Source organism: Zingiber officinale, chromosome 4A, assembly GCF_018446385.1.
Source record: "Zingiber officinale cultivar Zhangliang chromosome 4A, Zo_v1.1, whole genome shotgun sequence".
Classification (NCBI taxonomy): domain Eukaryota; kingdom Viridiplantae; phylum Streptophyta; class Magnoliopsida; order Zingiberales; family Zingiberaceae; genus Zingiber; species Zingiber officinale.
In genome coordinates, this window is record NC_055992.1 from 77,513,987 (window position 1) to 77,536,705 (window position 22,719).

The 22,719-nt window shown below is 36.9% G+C and overlaps 1 non-coding gene across 1 annotated transcript; it reads left to right on the plus strand.

Annotated features, from left to right (window-relative positions):
* Positions 1–17,525: 17,525 nt before the first annotated feature.
* On the plus strand, positions 17,526–17,631 carry LOC121974062. Its single transcript, XR_006109931.1, has one exon. It is a non-coding gene; the product is annotated as a small nucleolar RNA R71 (small nucleolar RNA).
* The last annotated feature ends 5,088 nt before the right edge of the window (positions 17,632–22,719 follow it).

The following is a 22,719-nucleotide window of genomic DNA, read 5'->3' on the forward strand; positions in this document are numbered from 1 at the left end:
TAATCCACCTTTAGTAAAGTAGATTTTATTTGTGGATTTATGAGAGTGATACAATTAACAAATTGATAAGCGGTAGAGTAGGAATAGAGCTTTGTGTTACTATGTTTACATCCATTATTGTTTTAATTCATATTAGTGGAATATACAATATTGACATGATGAATTTAATCCTCACAGAAGCATCATGTCAAATTTTGTTCTGACATACTAAAAGCATATAAGAGATTACATATACAAAATGAGTTAAGTTCTCGATATACCTCAATCGACGTTGTTGTAAACTTTGGAAACGATGAACAACTCGTAGTCGAGAGAATAGTCACATGTGTAAAACTATTACCACGGCTTCACAATGTCTCAACCCTCGACCCGGTGATCTTCGACTGTAAACGATCTACTTTTCCACAAACAATCAACAATAGCCTCATAATCAACAAGAACCTATCTTCTTCCACATTTTCCGCACCTCTCTTAATGTCCCAAGACTCTTTATATACTCATGTATATTATGGGAATAATGGGAAAGGAGAGGTCATAGATATTGGGCCTTGATCCCATTATCTTCCTTAGCATGTTCATATGCCTTGGTGTGGGCATAACCAACATCTCCCACTTGCACACAAGGGCATTTCACTGTCATCATTAATCACAACTCATATGATCCATTATATCACCCCATTGGAATTTCATACAAGGTTGGATGTCATGCGACTAGCTAGTTCACATGCAAACAAAAACTTGTCTAGGCACCTATTAGGATGCTTGAGTAGTCACTGTTAATATCAAAATATAAAAGTTCGTTGTACCCCAGATTCAAGACTAATTACATCCATCGATTTACTTTCCTCAGTGAAAGTAATCCCCAAATTTTACTTGACCTTGTATTACTATTATGTTCATCCCTACATAGATGATCATAAAAGGCCGATCGATGAATACAAGATAATGATGTTATGTCAATTAGTCTTCCTTTATCCAAACTCAAATCTATCAGTCTTAATTCAGCTGCTTTATTAGATCTATCCCTCATACCTCAATTTATCTTTTGGGGCATCAGTAAACAGACTAAAGTAGAAAAATTTTGAATTGGTACCTCAAGAAACAATCGAAAGTAATAAGGGCACATAAAATTTCACCTTAAAGATATCGGATCTCACACAGTAGGGCTCAGGAATATCATCTTTTTGTCTCAAGTAATATAGATCATACTATCCCTAGTCAACTTATCACACGTGGTATGAAATATTGGGGTTGTAAGGTTGCAAACATTGTCTCACATTGAAAACACATGGGAAAGATCACGAGTTTATAAGAGAAAAGATATCTCCATTGGCATGAGGCCTTTTAGATAGAGCCCAAGAGCAAAACCATGAGGACTTAGGCCCAAAGTGGATAATATCATACCATTGTGAAGATATCTAAATTCTTTTCGATCCTACAATTGGTATTAGAGCTCGGACTGCCAGAAGGTTTAACCGCCGACTGTGCACAAGAGCTATGGTTAGATTGAGTCATGTGAATACAATATTGACCTCGAACAAAGAAAGTGAGGACTCCTATACCCGAATCAAGAGAACCAGACACCAGGCAGGAAGTCCTAGTAGGTCGGGTGGACTGAGGGGCAGGAAGACTTGGTGGGTTGAGGATCGGACATGGGAAGTCTGTGGTCCTTTGTTTGAAGGGGGTGGACAATATCATACCATTATGGAGATATCTAAATTCTTTTCAATCCTACATGAAACACGTGCCATAATATTATTCTCTCATATCTCAAAGGGCATATGTCATATTTCTCTAACACTGTGAAGGCATGAGACTTAGTCTACACATAAGAATCTACCCGTATATCTCATAGAGAATATCTTGAAGACAATATGACAAATGATAGGTGATATTTATCACATATGACCTCATCCTAAACACATATTAGGGTGACGCAAGTGTATATAAATAAGATGTAATTGTAATTGAATAATCCATGATTATCATATATATGATTAATTAATAAGCATCAATATCATCAATAAAGTACAAAATGAGATATTTTATAAGATACTCAAATCTAATGACTCTCTATGTCCTATAAAGGGATCTCGAGAGATGGGTTTAGTGAAAGGGTTAGCAACTATGTTGTGTGTCAAAATATACTTGAAGGTCCTCCACCCTTATCGATAATGTCTCTCACAAAATGATATCTAGTGTCTATGTGTTTAATTCTATTATGAAACTTAGGGTCTCGACTATAAGCGATAGTAGCCTGATTATTACAATAAATCATTACTGGCCTCCCACTATCTGCTACAATCCCTAAGTCATTTAATAATCTTCGGAGCCAAACACTTTCTTGAATTGATAGGAGCAAGCCATGAACTCAGCCTCCATTGTAGATAGAGAAATACAAGTTTGTTTCTTACTTCTCCAAGAGATGGCCCCATTATGAAGCAAAAAGTTGAAACCCGATGTTGATTTATGCTTGTCCAGATCACCTCCCCAATCATTGTCTGAGTAACCACTACAACAAAAGCACTCAAAGACAACAAATAAAATCTATTGTCCCATTTAAAAAATATTGTAATTAGCACTGTTGTTAAAAGTGTGCTCAACTATAATAGTTTTAAATTTTGTCTTTGCAAACCAAAGATAACAGTTTTGCAATAGTTAAAATATATTGTCTTTTGATGCTTTTGACAACAGTTAAATACCGTTGTCTTTCTTGAGGACCTCAATGTTAGTTGATGGATCAACAATAGTTTAAAACTATTGTCTTTAATTATTTTTTAAAATCGTTGTCTTTATGCACTTTTTTCAATAGTTACAAACCGTTGTCTTTGAATTTTTTTCATACAATATTTTAAAATCATTGTCTTTAATCACATTTTTCAATGGTTAAAATAATTATTGTCTTGATAAGAAATACTATTATCTATTTATAATATATATACATAAAAAATAAAATATTTATAATATAAATACATCCAGTTCAATTCAGAAGCATCTATTTGCTACAATATGACAAACCACATCTATCACCAAGATTAGACTACAAAAGATCACACATAGGACCCCTAGCTCATGGGGAACTTCTTGCACGCAATCAAAATTTTAAATGCCATCAAGAGTTTCAATAGACGGAGATAATCTGCACCATGCAGATAAAAAATTTCTTATTTAACCTGCAATAATAAAATCATTCAGTTCAGAAGAAATAAATTAATTTACCACTTCAAAAGCTACTAACTAAACAAGGTAGTTTATCAACTATAAAAAGAAACTAATGCAGGAAAGAATTCAAAATTAGGGAAGTTTTTTTAAGTAGTTATCCGTTAATTAAATTTTTTTTATTTTTTATATTTAATTTTGTCCTAAATCTTAGGAACCAAGTCTTGATAGTTAATATCCTAAATCTTAGGGAATATGTCTAGTGGGTTATTTTTCTATTTAGATTTTTTCGAGGATTTTGAGAGCTATATAAACCTAAGCTTAGATGATATTTGAGACAAGTTATTTTGATATTGAATCAATTGGTTTCACTTAAGTTATATTACGTCTACATCTCTTTTGTTCTTTATTTTCTGCTCTTATTTTCTCAAGAAAGGATTTTTTTAAAAAACCTATCTTGAGCTACTTCTTATTTCGTTATTTCTCTCTTCTTTCTTCTTAATCCCTCTGCAACTTCACGTCCCAAAATAATCTATATTCTGCTCAATATCAATTGGTATCAGAGCTCATTAAGATCCAATGGAGGGTCGTGGTGGACGTGGTCATGATTGTGAAAGGTAGGTTCTGGCTGAGGAAGTCTCACATTGTGGTCGTAACACCCAAGATGAGATTCAGTATCTACAGAGACAAGTCATAAAGTTATCTCTATTGGTGCGGGAAGCATCCGACGATCGAACTTGAGTTTTGATAATGGCAAAGGATTCAAAGTTAAGGTGTCTGATGATCTAACAGTCTGAATGAGATTGCAGGAAAGTCCTAAGTGTACTTAGGCAAAAACCCTAACTGTAGTTAGGCAAGGTAAAAACCCTAGGGGGTGGTAATCCTAGGTCATAGGGGGTGGTAACCCTATGCGGAAAGTCTTGGTGGGTCGAGTGCTTCAGGCAAAAGTCCTAGGGGGGTAACCCTAGGTGGAAAGTCCTGGTGTCGCGAACTAGGTGAAAGACTGGACCAGCCGGGAAGCGGAAGTCCAGCAGAAAGTCCGGAAGCATCAAGCACCGAGAAAAACTCCAGTCGATCTGGAGGATCGGACTGGCATCAGGTAAATCTCCTGAGTGGAGTAGGTGAGGACGCGTTCCCCGTAGAGGGAACAGTAGGCGTCGGGTCGACCTAGGGTTTCCGGTTGGAAATCCGAAATCGGACCCGGATAGTCCAGAGACTGTCATTATCATATCTATATTGTTTTATGCTAACTTGGTTTTGCAGAGTATGTGTTTGGGACTAACACTTGTTGCAGGACCAAAGGAGCACAACTTAGCCTCGGATGAACAGTGTCCGAGGCGCCTCCATGGAGCTTGGAGGCGCCTAGGGTGCAAGCCGAACCCAGCTATCTAGAGGAGCTGGAGGCGCCTTCATGGGGACTGAAGGCGCCTTCGACCACGGCTTGGAGGCACCTTGGAGTGGCGTTGGAGGCGCCTTGAGGTGGATAATGAGCAGCAGTCAAAGCTTGATCGACAGCAGATTAATCGGGGTAAAACCTTGGGTTGGAGGCGCCTTGGAGCTTAATGAAGGCACCTTGAACACCCTTTATAAGAGGGTCTCGACCATCAGCTCTTTACAATGAATTCCAAGCGATCCCTTTGCAACTAGCTGCTAACCAGACGATCCGGAAGTGCTGCGACTTAACACCGACAACCTGGAACTCCAAATCTTCAGATAATGATACTGTTGTCGGTATAACTGTCTTTTTTAATTACACTTATTGTAATACTTGTAAAACCTCATCGAGCTTATAGTTGTTGCCCACGGAAAGCGATCAAAGATCGCGGGCCTTCGAGTAGAAGTCGTCACAGGCTCCGAACGAAATAAATTCCTTCGTCTCTGTGTTTGATTGTTCTCTTTATTCCGCTGCTTATTACTATGTTAGTTTCTCGTACGATTTACGAATTCGAAAATCAAAATAGCCACGAGCGCTATTCACCCCCCCCCCTCTAGCGCTTCTCAATCCAACAATTGGTATCAGAGCGGGGTTGCTCTGAATTGATACAACTACCGTTCGAGCATTTTTTTTCGTCGCTTTCTCTTTCGTATAGGGTAAAAATAAAACCTTACGCCTTTCATTTTTTCCCTCCAAAATTATTTTCAAAAAATTCATTTTCATCTCTTCACGGTTTATTAGTATTGATAAAATATCGAATTTGGCAAAATTTAAAATAATTTTTTTTAATATTTTTTAATAATATATTATTATTATTTTATTATTTTTTTCTCGAAATTCATAAATTTCTATTTCTATCCTTTCCCGCACTACTGATCTAAGACCAAGTCTTGGAACAAGTTTTATTGTGTTTATTTTGCGAGATTCCTTCTTAATGGCCTACGAAGATGGGTACAACTCCACATGCCTACCACTTCTGTCCGACGAAAATTTTAGATACTGGAAAGACCAGATAGAGCACCAATTAAAGACTGAAGCAGAAATATGAACCATAGTCCATATTGGATTTATTCTCCCCAACGAAGAAGGTGTACCCATCACCTGTGACAAGTGGAATGCACAAACAATAAGAACATTCGAGGCAAATGCAAAAGCAACATGGATTCTCCTATGCGGACTAACAAATTCAGATCTTGATCGAGTTGGAAAGTTCAACAATGCTAAGGAGCTTTGGAAGAAAGTGCTCAAGCTTTATGAGATCCCTTCAGAGCCAAAAGATCGAATAGAACCTGAGTCTGAATCTGAAATTGAATCCCCAGAGTCAACCTCCGAACCAGACTCAGAAGAATCAGAGCAAACCGATTTCATAGCACTGATGGTCAAAGACAAGATATCTGAATCTGAGTCATAATTTGAAACGGCAACAGTCAAGGGGGAGAATCCTATCACGGATCTAAAAGGTAAAATTATAAATTCAAATTGTAAATCTCTCATAACCTGTTTTAAGTGTAGGAAGAGAGGGCACTATAGAAATGAATGCCCCACTCGTAAGACTCGACCGACACAATCGGAGGAGAAGGAGAAAATGATTAGGAGAGGGAAGAAACACATTAAATGCTCCAAATACAAACTAATGGGTCACTGCAAAAGACAATGCCCAGAAAGAAGACCTAAGAATCCAGAGGAAGAAATCAAGGTTAGTACATTTACATTATATGAAAATCCAGTTTTTGCAACACATGATTGCACTAGTTTAACTAATCCTGCTTGCTCTAGTATAGATTTCTCTTCAAAATTAGATATGCATGCTAATAATGTAATGAATAAAATTAATTCAAATAAAAATAAGAAATTAACTCTTAGAAAATTAGAAATACAAAATAATATTTTAAAAGATAAAATTGATAAATTAGAGAAGATTGTTAATAATTTAGTCAAATCATGAAATCTAGACTTGGGTTATAAGTCTAAAGTAAAACTTAAACACTACATACCAAGCTATAATCAATCACCTTTTATTTACCAAACTTAATTTAAATATAACCCAAATCTAATTAATAAATAAATAAAAATTATCTTAACAAATAAATAATTAATTAAATTCATCTTAATAAATAAATAAATAAATAATTATCTTAACAAATAAAATTAAAGGAATATAATCAATAATGGAGGCTCCATAATAGCTAGCACCTCCAAAAGGAATCTACCCGACAGGGTAACCAAACACAACCTACCCTTAAAGCTAGAATAAAAAGGACTAAGTTTAACTTGACCCACGGTACTGGTGAAGTATTGGATGATAATACGTTAAGGAAGCTTAGTATATGCATGTTTGGAAGATATGACTTCGACCTGGTGCATTTCGCTAAGTGAAATTGACCGAAGCTATCCTTTATGGATCCTAACTAGTTAGACCAAGGTTTTGTACTAAATTCAGTGGATAGGACTATTTGAAAAACCTCGAATGCATGATTACTTTAATGATATCCAAGTGACTCACCATAGCCCAGAAGTTTATCCAAAGAATGTTTATTTGTTGAGCCCAAAGCTAAACATGAATCTAACAAAAAGTTAAATCAAACCCTATAATTGAACCTAATTCATCTCACAAAATTATAGGATCCCCTGATCAAAAAATTTAGATCGAGTGAGATAACTAAGGACAAAACTCAAAATTCAAATTAAATTAAATTAAATTAAATTAAATTAAAAATTAAATTAAATTAAAAATCACTTTTAAAATTATTTTTAAAATCCTTTTTAAAACTATTTTTAAAATTCTTTTAAAAAACATTTTAAAAATCCTTTAAAAATCCTTTTTAAAATTCTTTTAAAAAACATTTTAAAAATCCTTTAAAAATCCTTTTAAAAACTATTTTGAAATTCTCTTAAAAACATTTTAAAAATCTTTTAAAAATCCTTTTAAAAATTCTTTTAAAAATCATTTTAAAAAACATTTTAAAAATCCTTTTTAAAATTCTTTTAAAAAATCATTTTAAAAATTCTTTTAAAAACTATTTTTAAAATTCTTTTAAAAAACATTTTAAAAATCCTTTTAAAAATCATTTTAAAAAACATTTTAAAAATCCTTTTAAAAATTCTTTTAAAAATCATTTCAAAAATTATTTTAAAAAATCTTTTTGAAAATTATTTAAAAATCATTTTGAAAACTATTTAAAAATCATTTCAAAATTTATTTTTTTTAAAAAAAAACATTTTGAAAATTATTTAAAATCATTTTGAAAAATATTTAAAAATATTTTTGAAAATTATTTAAAAATCATTTGAAAATAATTTTAAATTATTTAAAATCATTTTAATTCTATAATTAATTTTAAAATTATAAATCTTATTTAATTCTTTAATTATTAAGGTTCCAATCATAATTAATTTTTAAAGGCTAATTAATTTCAATCAAAGTATTAATTTTTTTCATCAAAATTCTAAATGTACACTCATTTGAAAATCAAACTTAAACTTATTTTTTAATTAAAATAAAGGCAACTCCATCTCACACTCACTCATATGCTGAACAGGCTTGATAACCTAGAATAAGTGAGATGAAAAATTAGAAAAATAATTCTTAAATACATGCTTGGACTATAGGACCCTAAGAATTTATTAAGGCATTAATCAAGGGAGAGTGGATTTTTTTTCTTTTTTAAGTTAGTTTTCCTTTAAAATAAAAATTATCTTTAACTTGGTTTTAAAAATTATTTTTGACTTGACTTAAAATAAAAAATTATTTTTGACTCAGCTTTAAAATAGATATGATATTAAGCTTAATATTGAATTAAAATTATTTTTAAAAAATTGGATTTTTAGTTAATAATTTTTCAAAACTAAGCACTAAAATTATCCAAATCTTTTACTAAGTATTTTTTTTGCAAGAAACTGTCTCTCAAAGCTAAGTACTTAAGTTAAACTTTTATGAAAATCCTTTTAAAGTTAAGTACTTATGCAAAGCTTTTATCAATAATTTTTTTTTAAAAAAAAAGTTAAGTATTTATACCTTTAAGTGTTTGTTAAAATCTTCTTAAATAGCTCATTTTTCAAACAACAATTAGTTTCAAAAGATTAAGTTTAGCTAATCTTTGTTGAAGTTAAGCTAAGTACCTTTTTAAATTGAAGCAACTGAAGCTATATCTTCAAAATTCAATGTTTGCAAAAGGCTTAGTTAAGTGGTTCAAATAGCAACTTTTTAACTTTCACAAACTTAGCCAATCTTGAAATCTAACTTTATAAATTTTTGCTAAAATATTTTTCTAAGTTACCTCTAAGATTCATTCTCTACTTAGCTAAAAGTATTAAAAAGCATATCCTTGCAATATTTAACTCATTGCTTTCAAAATATTTCTGCTAAATAAAAAGAGACTTCAAATTTTTTTTTGCTCTAAAAAAATTCTTTAAAATCTAACTAAGTTTTTCTTCTAACAGATTTTCAAAGAACAATATTTTTCAAAGAACAATATTTAACAGATTCTTTTCTCCAAATTTTTTTTAGCTAAGTATTTTTCAAAAAACAAAGAAGTCAACCATATATTAGCCTCTTAAACTTACCTTTTAAATCCTTTATCTCACTTAGCTAACAGTTTTTACAGTAAAATTTTATAATAAGCTAAGTGTTACACAAGCATTTTTACCTTCTTTCAAAGCCTAATCTGTTTGTCTAAAATGTTAAAACTTGTTTTAAACTGGCTTGTTTTTTATAAATGGCAAAGGGGAAGAATAGGGAAATTCAAAAGTAAAAGTCTAAAGCCCTGTATTAAGTGGGAGCTTCACAAAGTTTAAGTGTTAGCTTAAGTTATGCTTGTATTTGAATTTATCTACTTAAGCTTGCTCACTTAAACCTTTTAAATATATTTATGCATTTGTTTTACTTAACTTTGAATTTGGGTTGCCATAATAAAAAAGAGTGAGATTGTTGGTGCGTGAAGCATCCAACGATCGAACATGAGTTTTGATAATGGAAAAGGATTCAAAGTTAAGGTGTCTGGTGATCTAACAGTCTGAATGAGATTGCAGGAAAGTCCTAAGTGTACTTAGGCAAAAGCCCTAACTGTGGTTAGGCAAGGTAAAAGCCCTAGGGGATAGTAACCCTAGGTCATAGGGGGTGGTAACCCTATGCGGAAAGTCTTGGTGGGTCGAGTGCTTTAGGCAAAAGTCTTGGGGGGGTAACCCTAGGTGGAAAGTCCTGGTGTCGCGAACCAGGTGAAAAACTGGACCAGCCGGGAAACGGAAGTCTAGCAGAAAGTCTGGAAGCATCGAGCACCGAGTAAAAGTCCAGTCGATCTGAAGGATCGCAATGGCATCAGGTAAATCTCCTGAGTGGAGTAGGTGAGGATGCGTTCCCCGTAGAGGAAACAGTAGGCGTCGGGTCGACCTAGGGTTTTCGGTTGGAAATCTGAAGTCAGACCCGGACAATCCAGAGACTGTCATTATCATATCTATATTGTTTTGTGCTAACTTGGTTTTACAGGGTATGTGTTTGGGACTAACACTTGTTGCAGGACCAAAGGAGTACAACTTAGCCTCGGATGAACAGTATCCGAGGCGCCTCCATAGAGCTTAGAGGCGCCTCGGGTGCAAGCCGAAGCCAGCTATCCAGAGGAGCTGGAGGCGCCTTCATAGGGACTGAAGGCGCCTTGGACCGCGGCTTGGAGGCGCCTTGGAGTGGCGTTGGAGGCGCCTTGAGATGGATAATGAGCAGCGGTCAAAGCTTGATCGACAGTAGATTAATCGGGATAAAACCTTAGGTTAGAGGTGCCTTGGAGCTTAATGAAGGCGCCTTGAACACCCTTTATAAGAGGGTCTCGACCAGTAGCTCTTTACAATGAATTCTAAGCGATCCCTTTGCAACTAGCTGCTAGCCAGACGATCCGGATATGCTGCGACTTGACACCGACAACTCGGAGCTCCAAATCTTCAGATAACGAAACTATTGTCGATATAACTGTCTTTTTTAATTGCACTTATTGTAATACTTGTAAAACCTCATCGAGCTTATAGTTGTTGCCCACGGAAAGCAATCAAAGATCGCGGGCCTTCGAGTAGGAGTCGTCACAGGCTCCGAACGAAGTAAATTCCTTTGTCTCTGTGTTTGATTGTTCTCTTTATTCCGCTGCTTATTACTCTGTTAATTTCTCGTACGATTTACGAATTCGAAAATCGAAATAGCCACGAGCACTATTCCCCCCCCCCCTCTAGCGCTTCTCGATCCAACAATCTCAACGTCTAGCAACATGATAACAAAAATATCATAAGTTCCTTTATTTCCCTTTTGAAAAATCTCTAATTTCGAATCTAGAAGAGTTGTCTAAGCACAAGTTTAGTTTTGAGAAATATGGGTTCAACCACCCCATGTTACGCTCCGCAAGTGTACGGAAATGTCGCAAGTAATATAAAAGATTATCGTATCCACAGGGACTGGAATAAGCACTAGAAATGTCTCAATGCAAATTAGCTAAACAACTATCCAATTGTTTCAAATGCAAAGTGAAGGTAAACAAATCTAATATTAAAGATCAACAAACAAGAGTTTAGTGTTTTGGGTTATGATAAAGGGAGATTCTAGAAATTTCGGTTTCTTTGTAAGATTTCTTGAATGTAAATGGTTCACCAATTCTTATCCCTCAATTGCCAAACACTTGTAGAAAGTTGTCGGTTCTCTCTTGCAATAGATAACCGGCTAAGGACTGAGAAATGTATCTAAATATGATCAATTAGACGTGAACCTACGTTGTCCTTACACAGAAGCGCACCTATTACTATGCCTTCCTCGGATATCAACATAGAGCCCACAACTTATTAATCTATCAAGATACAAGAAACTAATCACAAGATCCATCCTACTCTCTTGAATATTCCTATTTCCTCTTCAAGATTATCTCTCAAACGTCCTTATACGGGCTTGCACCTGTCACGTGGATCCCTCGGATGATCGAGTGAGAGTTTATCTTTACAAAGTCCACAAGAAATCTAAAAAATCAATCAAGAATGAGAATTAAGCACAAATCACCATTAATCATTCAAGATCTAATTGATACAAGCAAGACAATGTCATTGAAACAAGAAATTGGCAAATCCATAAGAGATTACATCAATCCATCATACAAATACTCTCTTAATCCTAGAATACAAGATCTACTCCATGAATCGAGCAAAAATACCCGAAGAAATAAAGATTACAAGCATTTCTTAAATCTCCAATCCAAGAAACTAAGAAAAGGAGGAAAGAGAAAACTTATCTACGAAGAAGCCTCGTCTTCGGATCCAATCCTCGCTCCGGAGTCGAAATCGTCAAGAACTCCCCTCGAATCGCCCAGAAATCCTCCCAAGAATGGGAGGATACCACCAAATCTTGCCTTCTCCCCAAAGGGGAAGAGATCCCCTTTCAATTCATGGAGAAGCGTTTAAATAGAGGAGGAAATCGGGCGCCACACGACCCCATGACACGGCCGTGTGAGATTCACACGGCCATGTCTAGTTCCTTCTCTGCCAAAGCTGCACGGCCGTGTGACTCACACGGCCAGGACCCTTCTTTTCTCTGGAAATGCTACACGGTCGTGTGGTGCACACGACCACCACCGCTGGCTCGAAACCTCACACTGTAGATCTACACGCCATGTAAGGCATCCGCCTAATTTCTTAATCAAGACACGGGTGTGAGATTCACACGCCATGTCCTCTTCCCTTCTGTTAAAACTACACTACCGTGTGGTACACGACCTGATGCTCTCTCCTTCAATTCCTTCCAAGCTTGTCCGAGGACGCATAATCTTCACCACTGTGTACGGAAAATGCACAAAAAGCAAATCTCAACCAAAAGAGTAAATATGCTAAAAGGAAAGTGGAAGTATAAAATGCATAGATCAAGCATGCTCAAAGTATGTAAATGTGTGTAAAACATGCATAAAAGAGTATATAATCTACGCACATCACACCCAGCTTAAACCTTTGCTTGTCCTCAAGCAAAATGCTGCAGTCTAAATTCATATGTTCTATAACACATTCATAAAACCTAGTGCACTTTCCTAACTCTATCAAAAAGTTTCATTAACAAGCGTGATCATGGAAACAAGTAAAGTATGGTTCAAGCATAAGAATCTTGTGCACAGTGTAAAAGTAACTCAACACCCTTCAAGTTTCAATCCATGTCCTAGTCAAGTCGTCATCAAATTTGAATTCCTAATGTTTCCAGTGAAAGACAAGTAACCAGTGATAGGCACTTACTCACCATTCACTTGGTTCATATTTCTCAACTAACCCAAGGTCTCAAAGGTGTGCTCAATCTCAAGGGAAGCTAGGCAGTCATTTCCCCAGTAACCTAACTCGGTCTCAAAGGGGTGACTCGCTAGATTCCACTCATGACAACTATTTTTTATATCCCTTTTTTTTTTTTTATAAGTATTTGCATTGTGCAAAACTTATTCACAAATGTACTTTTAGCACACATGTTGGGATATTTTGATTTTTCCAAATGAGCTTTAATGATTTGAGCCTCATCCAGTAACCAAAATGAAAGTTGAGAAATCACCATGGAAACCAAGTACTAAGCAAACAAGATGAATCATGACTATTTCAATGACATCAACTATTCAAGCATCAAGCACAAGTGTAGTGAAGATAAAATCCTTAAGGTTGAACCAAAACTAAAACTCATCACCATAAGATTCTTAGCTTATTAATGCTTCCCAAGATAGAAAAAAGAACTACACAAAGTTTACTACTAGCATCATTCGAACATCATGAATCAAGACAATAATCGTGCTAACATTTCACTTGAATCCAAGAAAGCATATAAGTGAAGATTTGATGTTCTCAAAAATTTATTATTTATTTTTTTTTTTTAACAAACAATGAAAATATGAACCAACATGAAAAACTTAACAAAAACTAAAAAATGAAAACCAAACTAAACAGTACATGACACCCCCCCAGACTTAAACTTTTCATCGTCCCGATGAAATCAATATGGTGGAGGAGGTGGACGAGGGAAAGGAGGTCTACGACGTGGTTGGCCAATAGGAAAACTAGGAAAACCTGGAATCTCACCCAAGGATCTATGATACCCATATAAAGCATCTACTTGTTGGCTAGTAAGCATCATGCTCTGCATAAAATCTCTCATCCTAGCCTGATCAGTATCATAATCCTGCACAAACTCAGCCACTTGACCTTGAAAATTCCTCGTAAACTGAAAATGATTTTGTACCTCCCTAAACTGATCATCAAATAAAGAGAAGCACCCCTCCAACATTTTTCGTTGGACATCTTGCTTCTCATGAAGTGATTCTAGAGACGTACGAAAATCTGAAAAATCAAACCTAGAAGATCCCGTGCCATATGCAAAAGAATGCCTAGCAGGCTCCATAAAACTAGAAGGCTGCGGGTGTCCAGATGACGAGGGCTCATGATGTGGCTCAGTGTCTCCAGGTATAGAAGGGTTATCCTCAAAATCTAACTCAGAAATTACCCAATTAGCCGGGTTACGAATAGTAGTTCGTTCAGGAAAAGGAAGGGGTAAAGGAGAACCACTCCTCCTAGGAAACGCGAAACCATTCTCATCCCGAACGATCATTTTCATAGCAAGACATGCATCAATGTCAATCATGTCATTACCATGAATTATTTCCAACCCATCAACATTAAGATTTAAATTATAAGCTATTCGGGTAATCAAACCACCAAAAACAATTGATCCCAATGATGCCCTAGCAGATCTTAATAAGGTTTGAACAAAATGAAAACCAGAATCAAATTCAACCTTATACAGCATAGCCCATAAAGCATAAAGCTCTATCTTTTTAACCACCCCATCACTCTCTCCCCTACCAAAAATAGTTTTACTCATGACTCTATGTAGATACCTAAAGATGGGGTTTTGCATATGGGAGGCCTTAGCTCTTGAAGGCTCATAAGGTTTATCTAACCTAGTTATTGCATTCCAAAAATGATTCCAATTAAACCTTGGATCAAACCTATGAGGGCTACCGGTGGTTAATCCAAAACAAGAATTAAAGTCACTAAATGCCCATAGAAATTCTTGATTCATTAGTCTAAATGAGATTTTTCCAAAATAATCATCTTCATTAGTAAAATGGACATCCAATGAACTTAAAAATTCCAAAACAAGACGAGGATATGTAGGCAAATGTGTGTACATAATATCACTCCAATCCAAAAACCCAATCATCAAATCTACATCTTCCCTAATTCCAAGCATATCAAGAACAGTTGGGTCCATATATCTAGTACACACTATCTTTCTATTGACAAGAATTGCAAATCTAGTTACTTGATCATCATTTCTAAACACAATATTGAATTCATTGTCATTACCTTCGTTGCATGAAGTCCTTTTGCCTTTGCCCTTCACTGGTTGTTTTCCTTTGTCCCTTGATGGCTCCTTCTCTTTGTCTCCATTGGATCCACCACCTCCTTTGCGAAGTTTCTTCAAAATGTTGGACATCTTGATGAGTTTAGATAGGGGAAGAATTATCTAGGGTTGGAAAAATGGAACTCAAAGAACAAAACTTCAAAGAGCAAAGATCTTAGGTTAGGAGAACAAAAAGTCCAAGTCTTAGAGAGGAGGAGAATCCGGATCTAAGAGATCTTGAGAGATTAGAGAGGAGTTTTTAAGAGATTGGGAGAGAAAGAGATGTTTTGGAGAGTTGGGGGTGTGCGGAACACGGCCAAGATCTGACCGTGTAAGGTAGAAAGAAGACTTAAATAACTCTCCTACACGGGTCGTGCAAATCCACACGGCCTCCCCCTCTTCCTTCTCTGGATTCTTCGCACGGCCGTGTCTGGGACACGACCTCTCCATCTTTCTTCTCGGAATTCTTTGCACGGCCGTGTTTGGGACACGGCCTAGTCCTTTTTCTCCTCGGGAGATCCTACACGGCCGTGTCTGGATGACACGGCTCAAGCACTTCCCTTCTCTGCAACCTTTGCCTGGCCGTGTATAGCACACGGCCGGGCTATGTTTTGCACCTAACCTGAAAACAAAATCAAAAGAATGCATCAAACTAAAAGAAATTAAAATACAAATCAAAACTAACTAAAAGAACTCTTGGGTTGCCTCCCAAGAAGCGCTTGTTTAAGGTCTTTAGCTCGACCAAACTTGATCATTCACTTCTTTTCCTCGCCCTTGGAGGACAGATATACTTTTCATTTTTGTTGGGAGATCTTCTCCCAGCATCTTCCACCACATTGTCTCCTTCGTTTGGTGGCCTTCCATGAGGATGGAAATTCCATTCCTCAAGTTTATAAGTGCTTGTCCTGCTACAAGCATTAAAAGAGACGAGACATGGTTAGAGATATTAGATAAATCATATTCCAACCTTTCCTTACCAATTACCAAAGAAAGCTTATGATTTTTGACATCAATTATAGCTCCAACTGTAGCAAGGAAAGGTCTTCCTAATATGATAGGAATCCTAGGGTCCTCTTCCATGTCCAACACGACAAAATCTGTGGGAATAACATTCCCATCCACCTCTACTGGCACATTTTCTATAATACCCAAAGGGTACCTGCAGGAATGATCGGCAAGTTGAAGTGCAATAGTAGTAAGTTTAATGTTTTTGAGACCTAATTTATTACAAATTGAATAGAGAATGAGGCTAACACTTGCCCCCAAATCACAAAAAGCTTTTTCAAAAAAATATTTTCCTATGTTGCAAGGAATATAAAAGCTCCCTGGGTCCTTTAGTTTTGGGGAAGTGTTCTTCTCCAAAATAGCACTACATTCCTCACTAAGCGCAATTATCTCAACCTCTCCTCTTCTTCTCTTGTTTGACATGAGATCCTTCAGGAATTTGGCAAATCTAGGCATTTGAAGAATAGCATCAATAAGAGGTACCTCTACACAAATTTCCTTAACTTTTTCTAAAAACTTGCCAAATTCTTCATCTTTCTTGAGCATTGTAAGTCTCTGAGGAAAAGGGATAGCTTTGCTCTGATGGTTCAGTGGAAGAGTCTCTTCAACCTCAATGGTACTCTCCTCATTAGCTTGAATCTGATTTGGTATAAGAGGAGAGAGCTCTTCTTCTTTTTGTATCCCTTTTGGAGCAGTCACTTGGGAGTCTCCCAAGGTCCGTCCGCTCCTAAGCTCAATTCTATTGCAATGCTCCATAGGATTCACATCAGGTTTTCCTGGAAGTTGTCCTGGTGCTCTGGATGATGAGGAAGCTAGTTGGGCAATTTGACTATCTCGATCTTTTGATGCTTTTCAGAATTATCCATTCTCTGAATGAGCTTTGCTAAATCTTGCTTCATTTCATTCTGACTTGAGATAATTTCTTCAAGCATCTTTTCAATATTTGACTTTGGTAAGCCTTGAGAAGATAGATGTTGAAAATTTTGTTGCCCAGCTTGAAAATTTGGTCTTGCCCCCATAGATGGTCCTTGATCTTGATAATTTCTGTAAGAAAAATTGGGATGGCTCTTCCATCCAGGGTTATAAGTATTTGAGTATGGGTTGTTCTGCCTTTGATTGTAACTCATGATTGCATCACATTATTCCAGTTGATTGATTTGTGCAGTGATAGCTCCCAATGGACATGAGTTATTTGAGTGCTCTGAACTCCCACATACTTCACAAGATGTACTAATAGCATTGACCATATTAGCACTAGTCCCCATATTCTCAAATTTCTTTGTAAGAGCATCCAATTTTGCAGACAAAAGAGTGACTGCATCTACATCAAACTTCCCTGATGCTTTAATTGTTGGGTTTACAGAAGAATAGCCACCACTTCTTTCATTTGCCCATTGATGATGATTTTGTGCTACACTGTCAATAATTTCTTCAGCTTCATCTAAACTTTTATTCATAAGTGCCCCTCCAGCAGCTGAATCAAAGGACACTTTGGTATGATAGTTGATACCATTATAAAAAGTGTGCAACACTAACCATCTTTCCAACCCATGATGTGGGCATTGTCTGAGCATACTATTATATCTATCCCATGCTTCAAAAAGAGAATCTGAGTCAGTTTGCTTGAAGCTTGCAATTAAATTCCTCATATGAGCTGTTTTGCTTGGTGGATAGAATTTATCAAGAAACTGTTGCTCACACTGCTCCCAAGTGGTGATGCTATTAGGGGCCAAAGAATTCAGTCGTTGCTTTGCCCTATCTCTTAAAGAAAACCCAAATAATAATAATTTAACTGCTTCTGAAGGAACTTCATTCATTTTTATGGTACCACATATTTCATAAAAGACCTCTAAGTGTTGATTGGGGTCTTCATGAGGTCCTCCACCAAATTGGTTCTGCTGCACCATAGATATAATTGCAGGTTTGATCTCAAAGTTATTAGCTTCCACTGAAGGTCTTGAAATACCAGATCGAAAACCTCTTGCATAAGGTGCTGCATAATCCTTGAGTGGTCTATTCGTCATGTTCAAATGTTCCTGTTCTTCAATTTGCCTTTGCAGAATTCTTCTTTTATGGAAAGTTCTGTCAATCTCAGGATCAAAAGGAAAGAATTCCCCTGCAAAGTTAGATCTTCGCATACACAAGAACAAGATAGCAAATGACAATTCAACAGAAAATGAAAAATAAAAGAGTCAAAAATGCAGAATTGAATTTGTACAAAAAGAATTAACAAGAAGTAAAAGTTATACAAGAGAGTAAAAACAGAAATCTAATGATTAGTTACAACTATGCAATATGAAAGGAAAACAAATGTTATGTTTAGTCTAACTCAATTGATAATTCCTAAGGTTATAGCGCAGTCCCCGGCAACGGCGCCAAAAACTTGTTACGCTCCGCAAGTGTACGGAAATGTCGCAAGTAATATAAAAGATTATCGTATCCACAGGGACTGGAATAAGCACTAGAAATGTCTCAATGCGAATTAGCTAAACAACTATCCAATTATTTCAAATGCAAAGTGAAGGTAAACAAATCTAATATTAAAGATCAACAAACAAGAGTTTAGTGTTTTGAGTTATGATAAAGGGAGACTCTAGGAGTTTCGGTTTCTTTGTAAGATTTCTTGAATGTAAATGGTTCACCAATTCTTATCCCTCAATTGCCAAACACTTGTAGAAAGTTGTCGGTTCTCTCTTGCAATAGATAACCGGCTAAGGACTGAGAAATGTATCTAAATATGATCAATTAGACGTGAACCTACGTTGTCCTTACACAAAAGCGCACCTATTACTATGCCTTCCTCGGATATCAACATAGAAGCCCACAACTTATTAATCTATCAAGATACAAGAAACTAATCACAAGATCCATCCTACTCTCTTGAATATTCCTATTTCCTCTTCAAGATTATCTCTCAAACGTCCTTACACGGGCCCTGCCACGTGGATCCCTCGGATGATCGAGTGAGAGTTTATCTTTACAAAGTCCACAAGAAATCCAAACAATCAATCAATAATGAGAATTAAGCACAAATCACCATTAATCATTCAAGATCTAATTGATACAAGCAAGACAATGTCATTGAAACAAGAAATTGGCAAATCCATAAGAGATTACATCAATCCATCATACAAATACTCCCTTAATCCTAGATTACAAGATCTACTCCATGAATCGAGGAAAAATACCCGAAGAAATAAAGATTACAAGCATTTCTTAAATCCCCAATCCAAGAAACCAAGAAAAGGGGGAAAGAGAAAACTTATCTACGAAGAAGCCTCGTCTTCGGATCCAATCCTCGCTCCGGAGTCGAAATCGTCAAGAACTCCCCTCGAATCGCCCAGAAATCCTCCCAAGAATAGGAGGAAACCACCAAATCTTGCCTTCTCCCAAAGGGGGAGAGATCCCCTTTCAATTCATGAAGGAGGGTTTAAATAGAGGAGGAAATCGGGCGCCACACGGCCCTGTGACACGGCCATGTCCTTTTCATTCTCTGCCAAAGCTGCATGGTCGTGTGACTCACACGGCCAGGACCCTTCTGTTCTCTGGAAATGCTACCACCTGCTTAGCCTCTGGAAACCTCACACGGTCGTGTAGATCTACACGGCCATGTAAGGCATCTGCTCTAATTTCTTCAAATCAAGACACGGCCGTGTGAGATTCACACGGCCATGTCCTCTTCCCTTCCTGTTAAAACTACACGGCCGTGTGTGGTACACAGCCTGATGCTCTCTCCCTTCAATTCCTTCCAAGCTTGCCCGAGGACGCATAATCTTCACCAATTTCGACTCCTGTGTACAGAAAATGCACAAAAAGCAGATCTCCGAACCAAAAGAGTAAATATGCTAAAAGGAAAGCTGGAAGTATAAAAATGCATAGATCAAGCATGCTCAAAGTATGTAAATGTGCGTAAAAACATGCATAAAAGAGTATATAATCTACGCACATCACCCCACCACCTACAACTTTGAGAAAACACCAACTCTGCAGTGCCTCTACGTCCCCCCTTCCTCTCACGACGGTGGAGACAACCATGAGGATGCGGACCTCGACAACATTGAGTACGACCAGTCCTACTCTCTCGATCATCCAATTGTAGGAGGCAGCGAAGACGACGACAAGATCGAATTATTCGATGATACAATTTACAACAAAGATGAGATCGAAGCAGTAGGCGAATCGATATTTGATGATGAAGTTGACGAGGTACTCTATGGTGATGACCATGAGATTTCGGTCTTATTTGAGGATACAGTTTGTGCTGTATCGGAAGACAATACATGAAAAGGGAGACTATGGATGTTGAAGACATTATTTTGAACTTGAGGATGAGTTCTTTTCAACCTGGGGCATCTGATGCAGGAGCATCTAGTGACACAGTCATCTCGTACCATCCAACATGGCTATGTTCCCCTTGGAGTTGTTACGAGATGAAAATAAAGATACCAACTTTCCTTTTGAATCTAGAAGAAGGACGAAAGTGGCTATTTACAAGGAAGATGATGAGTTCATGGTCTTCTAACGTGGTTACACTCTATTCGAAGTCTGGATGAGATGGAATCCCTTCAGATTTGGTAACTAATAACTCTACACTACTTTCTATGTCCAGATTTTTGAACAAGATGAAGCACGAAGACATGTTCTATACTTTGCTTACTTACAAAAGCGATAAAATAGACCTAGACTTAGATCTACCAGCTAAGGTGCAACAACTCCTATCCAACTTTGCTAATTTGATGGCTGAAGACCTTCCTCTGGGGCTTTCCTCTAGGAGAGACATTCAACATTAGATTGACCTCGTTCTAGGGTCAAGCTTACCTAATCGACCGACATACCGTGTTATCCCTAAGGATGCTCAAAAACTACAATGACAAGTTGTGGAGGTATTGAGACAAGGTTATACTCGTGAGAGTATGAGCCCTTATGCAGTCCTTTCCCTACTCATGCCAAAGAAAGATGGTTCGTGGTGCATTTGATAGTAGATCAATTACCATAATCATGGTGAAGTATATATTTCTGAATCCTCGCTTATATAACATGTTGGATCAACTTTCCAGTTCAAACATCTTCTCCAAGATTGATCTTAGGAGTGGATACCACCAGATTCGAATCAAGCCCGGAGATAAATGGAATACCGCCTAAAAGACACAACATGGATTGTACGAGTGGATGGTCATGTCTTTCGGACTATCCAATGCACCCAACACATTCATGAGATTCATTCACCAAGTCTTATGACCTTTTATGGGAAGATTCATAGTTGTATAATTGGATGACATCCTTATTTATAGACTGACACGAGCTTTGCACTTTGATCACCTTCACACTATTTTTAAGAAGCTAAAGGCGGAACACTTGTTCATCAACAACAGAAAGTGTTCTTTCTTCACAACCTCGGTTTTGTTTCTTGGATTTATAGTATCTACCGATGGTGTTCGTGCAGATCCATCAAAGATAGATGCAGTTTTATGTTGGATTTTTTGGTCCGCGAAAATCGCATTTTCGTGTCGCGGAAATCCCGAAAGCCCCAAAGCCAACGAATCCATGCAAAGAAAAATTTCGAAAACTACGAATACGAGTTTCTACCGAGATCTACTCCTAGATCTACATAAAAAAAAAGGGTTATACCTTTGAACCGAAGCCCTTCGCGTTCTCGCTCGTCCAAATGGTGCCGGATCTCAAGAGTATTAAAATAGATACTCCTCTAGAAGTATCCACACGAACTAATTAGGTGGAGAAGACCTAAACGAAAGGTGTGCTAGCACCTTGATAGGTCACGGAAAGAGAGGAGAAGAGGGAGAGCTTGAGAGGAAGAAGATGGAGTGAATAAGAGTAATTCACAAAAATGAAAACTTATCTCTCCATTCATGTGGTCGGCCACATTAAGAGGGTGTGAGTAACTCCCATGGAATGCCAAGAGTCACAACTCTTGGTAACTCCCATGAGGTGGCATCCCACTTAAGCAACCATGATGATATAGAGCATCATCATTGGCCCACTCAATGTCAACTCACCAATGAGGTGGCATAAAGTCAAGTCAAACTTGACTCTTCATCTTCCTCTCAAGTCAAGTCAAACTTGACTTAATCTCTCTCATGGTTGATCTAATCAAACCATTTAATTCAAGCCAATTTAATATAATGAATCTAATTCATTTAATTAAATTGATTCAATGAGTCATAATCCAAATTAGACTCATTAAACACATGAATCAACTTGAGTCTAACTCAATTAGTCCAATTAGGATTACTCTTAATCCAATTTGATTCATCAAATGAATCTAATCCTCTTGGTTCATCATATGAACCTAATCTCCATCTAATTGTCCTTAGTGTGTGACCCTATAGGTTCTTATAACGTTGGCAATGCCCCTAAACCCATTTAGGAGCATAAGTAATGAGCGGTATCTAGCAACACATCATTACTACCCAATGTTACAAGAATGTTGAGATCCAACATCACCTTGTGACTACTAATTGTGACTCCTCACAATATATGACAAGTGTCCTTCTATCCTAAACATCTAGATTGATCAATGTGAGGCATAGAGCGTGTCATCCTCTAATCAATCTAAATCTTGAACTCCAAGTAGACTCACTCAATCAAATGAGCTCAATATCTCATATTGACTCATTTGGACATGGCCATGCACTTGGTAGTCTCACTCTATCAAGAATATTGATGTCTCTCCCGTCATATAGGAGGGATAAATCTCATCTACATCACTCACATCCCTCTG